Source organism: Cricetulus griseus, chromosome 9 (genome assembly GCF_003668045.3).
Source record: "Cricetulus griseus strain 17A/GY chromosome 9, alternate assembly CriGri-PICRH-1.0, whole genome shotgun sequence".
Lineage (NCBI taxonomy): Eukaryota > Metazoa > Chordata > Mammalia > Rodentia > Cricetidae > Cricetulus > Cricetulus griseus.
Genome location: NC_048602.1, coordinates 18,774,336 through 18,785,021, shown reverse-complemented (window position 1 = coordinate 18,785,021; position 10,686 = coordinate 18,774,336).

The following is a 10,686-nucleotide window of genomic DNA, read 5'->3' as shown; positions in this document are numbered from 1 at the left end:
CTGAGAATCTAGAGCTGAGCATGCAAATAACAGCAGGAGAGCACAAGCTGATGGTAGGTTCTACTCAGGGCACGGGAGTCGGAGTGAAAAGGGGGCGGTGGTGTGGGGTTGTGGCATTTGATACCCTCTTCCGGTAGTGATCCAGGTATGAACTAAATCATCCAATATTAAGTTAGTGTCTAACAGAGAGCTGCCTGAAGATGGCCAGAGGAAACGCATTCTATGCTGAACGTTAACTGTTAGGAAAAGGAAAACAGAAACAAAAATCTCACTACTCCGCCACACCACACCCCTGGCACAGAGGGGTGACCATGTCTAAAGGCGTCACAACACTGTGCTGTGGCTGAATAAGGTCCATAAAGGGGGAGTAGCCTCTAACCTCAAAACTACTTATTCACTTAGCAACTGTCTAAGTTGTACTCTCCAGACGGCCTTAACCTCTGCATCTCTCTTACCCCAGCTTTGCTCGCACGCGCCGGCATGACTCCCGTGTGCCACCCTGCGCAGCAGCACAATCCCGGTTAACGTGAAAAGCGCACATGCCCGGCATTGACACGTTTGGCAATTCTCTACCTCACGGCTGAAATATCTTTTTAAAGCCCGACCCCCAACAACAACAAAAGCACGATCAATAACGATAACCGTGGGTGTTACTCTTACACTCTCTCTTCCTCTCCCTCCCTGTAATAAACTCTACGATTAAGGTTAAAAATAATAATAGTGACAGCAATAACCGTGTGATTCCATCAACTCCTCCCTTGCCTCCTCCTCCTCCGTCACTCTTGCAGGATTGCATTCACAACTTGAACCTCCAACTTTCCTTTCTCTCCCGCTGCCCTCTACATTCTGGCAGCTCATCTCCCCTTCCCTCCCCTCCCCTCCCCTCCCCTCCCCTGTCCTCCTCCCTCCCCTCCCCCTCCCCTCCCCTGCCTCCCCTCCCCTCCCCTGCCCTGCCCTCCCTCCCCTCCCCTCCCCGCCTCTGCAGACCCTGCTCTCTTTCTTCCCTCCAAGGAGGCCGTTATCCTTCCACAAGCTGCTCCTCCATCACCCGCAGCCCTGACTCCCGGGTTCCTACTTCTTCAATCCGCGTCACTGGGTGGAGCCGGGCGAGCAAAATAAGGTGCCCCCCCCTCCTCCGGGCAGAATTTGGGGTTCTCGGGGGCAGTTCCTAGCCAGGCAACGGGGGGTCCCAAGGCTCTGGGGGAAAAATCCACCCCACAAGCAGCGTCCGGGTGACAGCGGAAGTGTGCGCCCCGCAATCTGGATCGGCTTCGGGGAGGTGGGCGTGGCCAGGGAGCCAGTGATTGACGCCGCCGAGGGGCGGTGCCAGAGAGGGGCGGGGACGCAGTGAGAAGTAGCTGTCAGTGCGTGGGTGGGCGTGGCGCGCAGAGTGGGGAATTGTAGCCCCGGGAAGCTGCTCCTGGGGAAAGGTGGGCGGGCTCCCGAGGATTTGCAGGAGGAGAAAGGCGTGGTGAGGGCTAAGAGATGATTGGGCAGAGAATGTGGGCGGGGCCTAGGCCCAAGTGATGGAGTACGGAGGAGGATGGGAGAGCATGCTCATAGGTAGTGCAAGAGAAAACGAAGGAGAGGGCAGGACCCAGTCCAGTAAGAGGGTGAGGGTCCAGGCTGGCTCTCCTTGCTCAGCGTTCCCAGCCAGTTTATTTTCCCTTAGCAGCCCAGCTCTAAGTAGGGCACTGTCAATGAGTAGCTATGTGTGAGTAGCAGAAACAGAGCCCAGGATGAGTAGGATTAAGCATTCTGTTTTTAATTTGAAGAGTTTTATTTAAACAATTGACTTTAAAAAAGAGTTATAAATATTTTTCTGCCCACAAAAGAAGAATTTCATTCGCCAAAGCCCTTAATGGTTGACGTTGATGATCTATGCTTTTCTTCATACGTGTCAAATTCCCTCTTTGTAATAAAAGCAGCAATTTATTAATTCTCCATGTGCTTTTTGGTCTGGACATTTGAAACTGCGTGTAAACCATATTTGTCATTCGCTGTTGAATGCTTTTATAGTATGCGCTTTAAATAAAAGATACTTGTAACAGCAGCGTTCAAATTCAACTGTGGGAAAGCAATGGGATTAATTTGAGGAATGTGTAATGAAAACATTTTCTTCTCATTTCCATCAGGTGGCAGAGCTACATTTCACCATGGATTTCCAAAACTTCCAAAGGAAGTACACACAGAATTCAACAAAATTCTCACCAGCACAAAACAATGAAATGCGCTGGGCTTATGTGGTGTTTCAAGATTTTTTTCAGATTGAAAATTCACTTTTGAGTAGGTGATGAACATTGATCATTTTCACCCTCCAGTATTTTCTCTTCACTACCTCCTGCTGAAAGAGAAGGGGAGGGTGAAGAGAAGGGACAAGAGCAGGATGGAAAGTCATAATGGAACCCATTATGTGTTTTTGGTAACTAAATAAAGATGAGAAATATAAACACTGCAAATATAGGCATATTAAAAAATATACCTGCCATATTAAAAAATATATCTACATCTATAAACCTGATTAAAGACCTGTAGAGAACAGCAGATTCTCTTTAGGATCTGGTACATTCCAAAGTGTAAGGGTTGACCTTTAAAACATAGGTTTGAGTGATTTTGTGAACAACTCCAGGAATCTTCTGTATCTCTTATGGATATAGTTGCATGACTCTGACCACTATGGAAAGCCAATATTTGCACATGAAATTTCACTAAGTTTGATTCTTTTTTTATTATAGTCTGTTAAGTTTGTCATGCTTCCATTGAGCTAGTTAAACCAAAATGTGAAGGATTGCATTCTCCGCTACCATGTGTGTCCCGTGAATGTAACTCACATGGTTTGATGACAGGCTTCTTTAAACATTAAACCACCCCACTAAACCCAGAATTCCACTATGAATTGGCCAACTGGACTACTAAAATAGGACAAGATGAACAGGTTTGCATTCATGCAGAGGAACTGAATAATTACTAGTGTTGAGATTTAAAACAATAGGCTTCAGCAGTGCTCACCACTGAGGAAGAAAATCAGTGACTCACCTGCCAGCTGGTTTGCAGTCACGCCCTAGATTCTGTTCCCCCAAGACCTACTTTGCTGCCCAACCCCTCCCACATCATAGAAGACACAATGGGCATAGACTGGGGGTAGACGGAGATAGTAATATAGATCAGGCAGGAGTGGAAGGAGAGGGAGAGCACTGAAAGGGATGATTGAAGGTGGGGCATTTCACATTCAAGCAGAAACCTGGTACAATGGCAACTTCCAGGAATATACAAGAATGACTCTAGTTAAGAATCCTAGCAATGTTGGATGCATAACCTGAACTGGCCATGTCCTGTGACCATGGAGGACTCCCCAATGTAGGAACTGGAACACCAGTCCAACCAGACAACCTTTGACCTACAATCTGTACTGTCTATAGCATGTGTGTGTGTGTGGGGGGGAGGTAAGAGTGGCTTGGAGATTGTGAGAGTGGCCAGCCAATGACTGGTCTAGCCTCAAACCCATACCATGGGAGTGAAGCCGCCCATATCATTGTCCAGAGTGCCATGACCTAGAGGCTACATGGCCCAGAGATGTAGGATAGAACTCAATGCACCTGGAGAAAAAAATGTCAGCATAGTGATGCCTAATGATATTCTGATAAACTTAAAAATTGGTTACGACTCCAATTTTGACCAGAGAGGCTTCATCCAGTAGCTGATGGAAACAGATACAGAGACCCACATGAAAGCCCCAGGTAGAACTTGGGGAATATTGCCAAATGCAGGGAGGAAGGATTGTAGGGGCTAGGAGGGTCAAGGACATCACAAGGGAACCCACACAAACAACTAACCTGGTTTCATAGGAGCTGAGAGGCTGGACCAATAGCCAGGGAGCCTGCATGAGACTGACTTATGCCAGCTGCATATATATGACATTTGTGTAGCTAGATCTTCTGGGATTCCAAAAAAGTGGTAGCAGTGGCTATGTTAACTCCTTTATAGCGTTTAGGGGCCCTTTTCCTCATACTGGGTTGCCTAGCCCAGCCTTAATATAAGAGGAAATGCTTAGTCTTACTACAACTTGTTTTCCTTTTTCCTTTCAGTTTTTTTACATGGTGGATTACACTGACAGATTTTTGTAGTGATATATTATTTATGATTTATTAAAGCTTTCCCGAGGACTAAGAAATCATAGTCAGCCACAAGCTATAGAAGCCAGGAACACACCTTTAATCCCAGCAGCCAGAAGCTAGGAGGTAGGACTCAGGATTAAGAGCTAGATGGATCTCTATGAGTCCAAGACCACCCGGACAAACACAAAAGTAAATAAGTCTAAAAGAGAATTATAGCTCACACCTTTGATTCCAACATTAAGGACAAATATAAGACAAAAGCAAGATCTCAGAGAGACATTCATTCTCAGCCACACTGAAGAGAACAATGATCCTCCAGCCACACTGAAGATAGGTCAGTAGGAGGCATTCCTTGTCCAGCCACAATGAGGAGAGGCAGCATTCTGAGGCTTGGCGGAAAGCTTGTGATCTGCCCATTCAGCCTGAGGTAGTGGTAAGAACTAGTGGCCAGCTACTTTGATTTTGTGATACTCAGCTCGAAGTGTGAACCCAAATATCAGTCTCAGGGTCATTTATTTATTCATGTTGCATGTTGCTGCCCAAAGGTTAAGGTACAAATTCACAAAAAGTCTTCTTTTGAGGTGAAGGGTCCAGGCCTGCTGCAAGCCTGAGAAGCAGGCAGGACTCCCACATGAGTCCCTCCTGCCTAAGGCCATGTCTCACCAGGTAAGTTTTCTTTTGTTTTCTCCTCAAATCTTTGAGCAGGTGTGGGAGTTTTCAGTTGTAGCCTTTATAAACAGTCTTCAGCTATCACCCAAACTTAGGAGGCTTTCAGGCTTTTCCTAGATCCGCTCTCCTGGGGCTGAAACTCTTAGCTCACATCCACAAGCTAGTTCTCTTATTCAGATAAGAGATATTATTCAGATATTATTCACAGTTCACTGACACTGTTGGCAGATTTGTTAAGTTTATTGGGAATTGTTAAAGGAAGAGATTAGATAAAAAACAGATATTCCCCACATTAAAATTGAGAAAATTACATCTGCATATGATTACATAATAGATGGTTTAGAATGGAATATGAAAAAAAATAAAGCATATTCAACAAATGGTTCTGATATAATTTACTGTCAACTAGTAGAATAATGCAAATAGATCCGTATCTATTGCCATGCACAAAAGTCAAGTCTAAATGGATCAAAGACCTAATATCAATCCATCCACACTGAACCTCATAGAAGAGAAAGTAGGGAATGCATTTAAATACATAGGAACAGGATTCCAGATACTAAATAAAACACCAGTAGCACAGACACTGAGAGCAACAATTAATAAATGGGACCTCCAGAAACTGAGAAGCTTCTGTAAAGCAAAGATGACAGTCAACAAGACAAATTGACTCCCTACAGAATGGGAAAAGATCTTCACCAAACCCACATCTGACAGAGGGATGATCTACATAATATACAAAGAACACAAGCAACTAACAAATAACCCATTTAAAAATAGGGTACAGATATAAACAGAGAATTTCAACAGAACAATCTCAAATGGTAGAAAGACACTTAAGGAAATGCTCAACATCCCCAATCATCAGGGTAATGCAAATCAAATCCACCGTGAGATTCCATCTTAAAACCGATCAAAATGGTTAAAATTCAAAGCACCAATGACAGCTTATACTGGGGAGGATGTGGAGAAAAAAAAACACTGCTCCATTGCTGGTGGGAGTGCAAACTTGTACAGCTGTTGTGACAATCAGTATTTTGGTTTCTCAGAAAATTATGGATCAACTTACCTCAAGCTCCTGCAATACCACTGTTGGGCATATACCCAAAGGAGACACATTCACACAACAAGTGTGTTCATATCCATATTATATGAAATAGCCAGATCTTAGAAACAGCCTAGATGTCCCCCAATTGAAGAATAGAAAAAGAAACGGGGTATATTTACACAATGGAGTGCTACTCATCGGTAAGAAACAATGACATCCTAAAATTCGCAGGCAAGTGGACAGAACTAGAAAGAAAAAACATCCCGAGTGAGGTAACCCGAAACCACAAAGAAAAATATAGTATGTACTCACTCAAAAGTGCATACAAGACATAAAGTAAATGATACCATCCAGAAACAAATGGAAGCCAATGTAGAATCCACAACTATCCAATGGGTCATGTGCCTGGAAAACAATCAAAGTGAGGGAGCAGCAATATTATGAACAAAGGAGTCAAGAACATGATGGGGAAACCAACAGAATCAGTTGACCCAAGCTAGTGAGAAATCACTGACTCAAGTCTGACAAATGGGGAACCTGCATAAGACCTGACTTTACTCCCTTAATATAGGTTACAATGGTGTGCCTAGGACAATATAGGAGGCACTGACAGTGGATCCCAGATTGAAAACTAATGCACAACTTTCTTAAGGGAATCCATCCTATATAGAGAGATACCTTGCTCAGCCAGACAAGGAGTGTGGAGGGTGGAGAGGTGACTTGGTCCTGCCTAAATGAGATGACGGGACAGACTGAAAAGACTTCCTAGGAGAGGGCTTACCCTCTCCAAGGAGCATATGGTAGGTGGGGGGACTAGGGGTAGTGGGAGGAAAAGAGGGAGGGAAATTGGGATTAGAATATAAGAAGTAATAAAAAATTAAAAATGGAATATGAAGGGATAATCAAATGGTTTTGATTCATTATTAATTGTTATTTTGATAATTTGTTGTCCTTTGATAATTCTTGCTTTATCTTTAAATGAGTTGATATGAATGCTGAGAGCCAGACCTTAGGAAAACATACTAAAACAGATTATCGAGAGCTCAAACCCAGTGTGAGAAATTAAATGGAGAAACAAATTCAGATTGCTTTTTCAGGCTAAAAAGGAACACTCTAAGGTCTTAAGAGAACCACCTTTACTATATCCAGTGACCTTACAGGAAGTGCCAAATGAAGGGGATTCTAGAAGTGCTACTTGGAAGCCTGTGACAATGTTAGATTTAGGGAAATTCAATGAAGCTGTAGTCTTATATGGTATTCATTCACCAATTGTGAAACATGATAAACACATGGTCTGTTTGAAAAAGGGCTATCCCTGTAGGCTGGATAGATTTGAATAAAGCTGTCCTAGAACCTGGACCACAGTTACAATGGACTTACTGGTTCAGAGAAGGGGCTAAGAATATTGAACAAAAGGCTAAAGCTAGTGGTAGAGATATCTACCAAGATCAAATTCTTGGAGAAGGAGATTATCCTATTTTTAGAAAGGCAATGTCAGTATGATGATAATATCCTGGGTTTAGTCTGTGCAGCAGGTTGAAATCTTGAGACAGAGTTTGAGAAGCAGGAAAGAAATTCGAATTATTTACAAAAGCTGTACAGGTCCGAAAGCAAACATTCATGGACTTTAACAAAGACTGTCTTTAGTAGTCAATAGAAGGATATTGGACTCAGATGCTAGATAAATAATAACTGAAACAATGGCTTCTGAAAATGCTAATCCCCAATGCAAAAGGATAATTAGGCCTTTAAAAGCAAGGTCAGCATCTTTAGAGGATTGGATCTGATATACAATTAACATTGAAATTCATGACCATGGTGGTACATGGATACGAGAAGTGTTTTTAAAAAGTTTAAAGAAAAATCAAAATGTTAAATGCTTCAATTTTGGCAGGCAAAGTCACCTAAAAAGGGATTGTAAGCAGGGTATTTCTAAGCCTGGCATTGGTGGTGCACACCTTTAATCCAAGCACTTGGGAGGCAGAGGCAGGTGAATCTGTGAGTTTGAGACCAGCGTGGTCTACAAGAGCTAGTTCCAGGACAGTTTCTAAAGCCACAGAGAAACCCTTTCTGAAAAAAGAAAATAAGCTGGGCATTGGTGGTGCACGCCTTTAATCCCAGCACTCCGGAGTCAGAGTCAGAGGCAGGCGGATCTCTGTGAGTTCGAGGCCAGCCTGGTCTCTAGAGTGAGGGCCAGGACTGCCTCCAAAGCTACACAGAGAAACCCTGTCTCGAAAAACAAAATTCAAAAAAAAAATAATAAAATAAATAAACAAATAAAATAAAAAACCAGGGTATTTCTAGTAACAATTCTTTTTATGAATATATTCCAACAGAATGCCCCCTCCCTTCTGGATTTTGCAAAAATGTGGTAAAGGCTGGCACTGTACAAAGGAATATAGGTCCACTAGGGATTATCAAGATAATCCCTTGTCTCCAGGAAATACTTTGAGGGACCTCTAGAAAACCCCTATGCAAAAACTGGTTCATTTCATTCCTGCCACTGTGGATGAAAGTCTTTCCTAGAACAATAACCTAATGCCCATTAAAAAAAAACATATTGTTCTGGATGAAAAAACAAAGAGCTTTAGAAGCTCAAATAAAAAATTTAGAAGTCACTGGGCATTGGTGGTGCACGCTTTAATCCCAGCACTCCAGAGTCAGAGGCAGGCAGATCTCTGTGAGTTCTAGGCCAGCCTGGTCTCCAGAGTGAGGGCCAGGATAGGCTCCAAAGCTACACAGAGAAACCCTGTCTCGAAAAACCAAAAAAAATTTTTTAGAAGTCATAGATCAAAATTGATAGGGATTAGTTTAGGAACCTCCCCAAAGTTAGGGTTAAGGAAGGGTTTCGTTTTTTTTGTCTTTCCAGGAAAATAAAAACAACCATCTTGGAGAATTTAAGACCTTTGGACAAATAGACATCTAAAGAAGAAGGGAGAACTACCGAAAAAAATTACCAAGAAAAGAAATAATCTGACCTAATGCAATCTGAAGTCTCTAAAAGAAGATTGAGGCAAAACTGGGTGGAGGTCACAAGCACAATTAATCCCCCCACTTGGGAGACAGAAGCAAGTGGATCCCATTGTATCTGAAGCCAGCCTTGTCTACAAAATGAGTTTGAGGATATGCAGGACAGAAAGTACTGAGAAACAGTGTCTTGAAAACAACGACAAACAATCAAACAAAAGGAAGATGGAATCCCACAACGAAAAATTTTCCAGGACTATGATAACACCAGGACTTGAAACAAGAATGGCACTTGTCCATTTTGAAGAGTCTGGACAACTGTAGTTCAAGGCCAGACTTGCATATCTGTTCTGTCACAAAGCAAAAACCACAACAATACAAAACAACAAGAAAATCCATATGAATCAAAACTCAAGGCTTTAATGAGCATTCTCCATGAAAACAAAACCACACCAAAGCAACAACCCACCAAATCTCATAGATTCCGTCTTTCATTTAAATTAGCTCTAGTAAATAACAGTTGCCTACCCAGCCTGTAACTGGACTCTTGATGGGGATGAGTCACTTACCTGATCAGGACACTGCTGACAGGTTCCATTAGGGCCAGTCAGTATGTAATTTAAGGCTAAAAGACACTGAGGGCATTCTATGAACCCTCCTGCCCCCACTGACCCTTCTATACTCTGTTTTCTTCAACCCTCCCTTTCCTTTAAATTAATTTTTATTTAAATTAAAAATATATTATTTTACATACCGATTCAAGTTCCCTCTCCCACTTGTCCTGCCACTCCCCCAACAACTCCACATCCTACCCCCCATTTACTCCTAAAGGGAGGGTGAGAACTCCCAAGGGGAATAATCAAAGTCTGTTACATCATGATCTTGACCCCTTTGCTCATCACACCTCCCTCTCTACACCTGGGTTCCAGGAGTTCAGGTCAGTGTTTAACTGTGAATCTCTGCTTCTGCTTGCCATTAACTACTGAGGGAAGGTTCTATTATGGCATTTAACATAGTCATCAGTCTCATCATAGGGGAAGGGCATTTAAGGTAGCCTCTCCATTATTGCTTAGATTCTTAGTTGGGGTCATCCTTGTGGATTTTTGGAGAACCCTAGTGCCAGATTTCTCATAAGCCCATAATCACTCCCACTATTAAAGTATATCTTTCCTTGCTCTCATTCTCTGTTCTTCCCCCAACTGGGCATTCCTGATCCTTCATATTCTGCCCCCTTTCTCCCTTGCCCCTTTTCCTACCTCTCTATCCCCTCCCCCTGTTCTTCCAATTCACTCAGAAGATCTTCTCTTTTTTCCCTCTGGGGAGACTGTCTATGTCTCTCTAATGTTCCCCCTTGTTTCCTAGTTTCTCTGAGACACAGGAAGGGCCTCTCTTTCCCATTCGCCTCCTCCAGCGGCACAATGTGACCCACCTTTTGCAAGGAGGGACGCCAATAAGGTGTCCGACAAGATAAGTCTTATAAAATATATAGGTTTATGATAGTTAAGACTGAGCTAACAGATGAGGAATCCTAGTCATTGGCCAAGCAGCTTTGAACCTAATATAAGTTTCTGTGTATTCATTGGGGCCTAACTCGAGCGGACGGCTGCCATAAAGCGCACATGTGGCAGTGGGGCTTGGCGGCTTTTGGCGGAAAGATTTATCGTAACATGTCTCTGTGTTTTTCTTATTCACTTGGGATTGCTTAGCTGGAGCGGTGCATCCCTGGGGTGGCATGAGTGATCACCTGGCCTCCCTGCACCCCTGGCAGGGGCCCATGCATTGGGTTCTCCTGCTGTGAGAAGCCCCGACAGGCCTGGTTCTAAGCCTTCCCTTTCCTCCCTCCCTCCCTCCAAGCTTCTCCATTCCCTCCCCTGAGATACCGGCGCC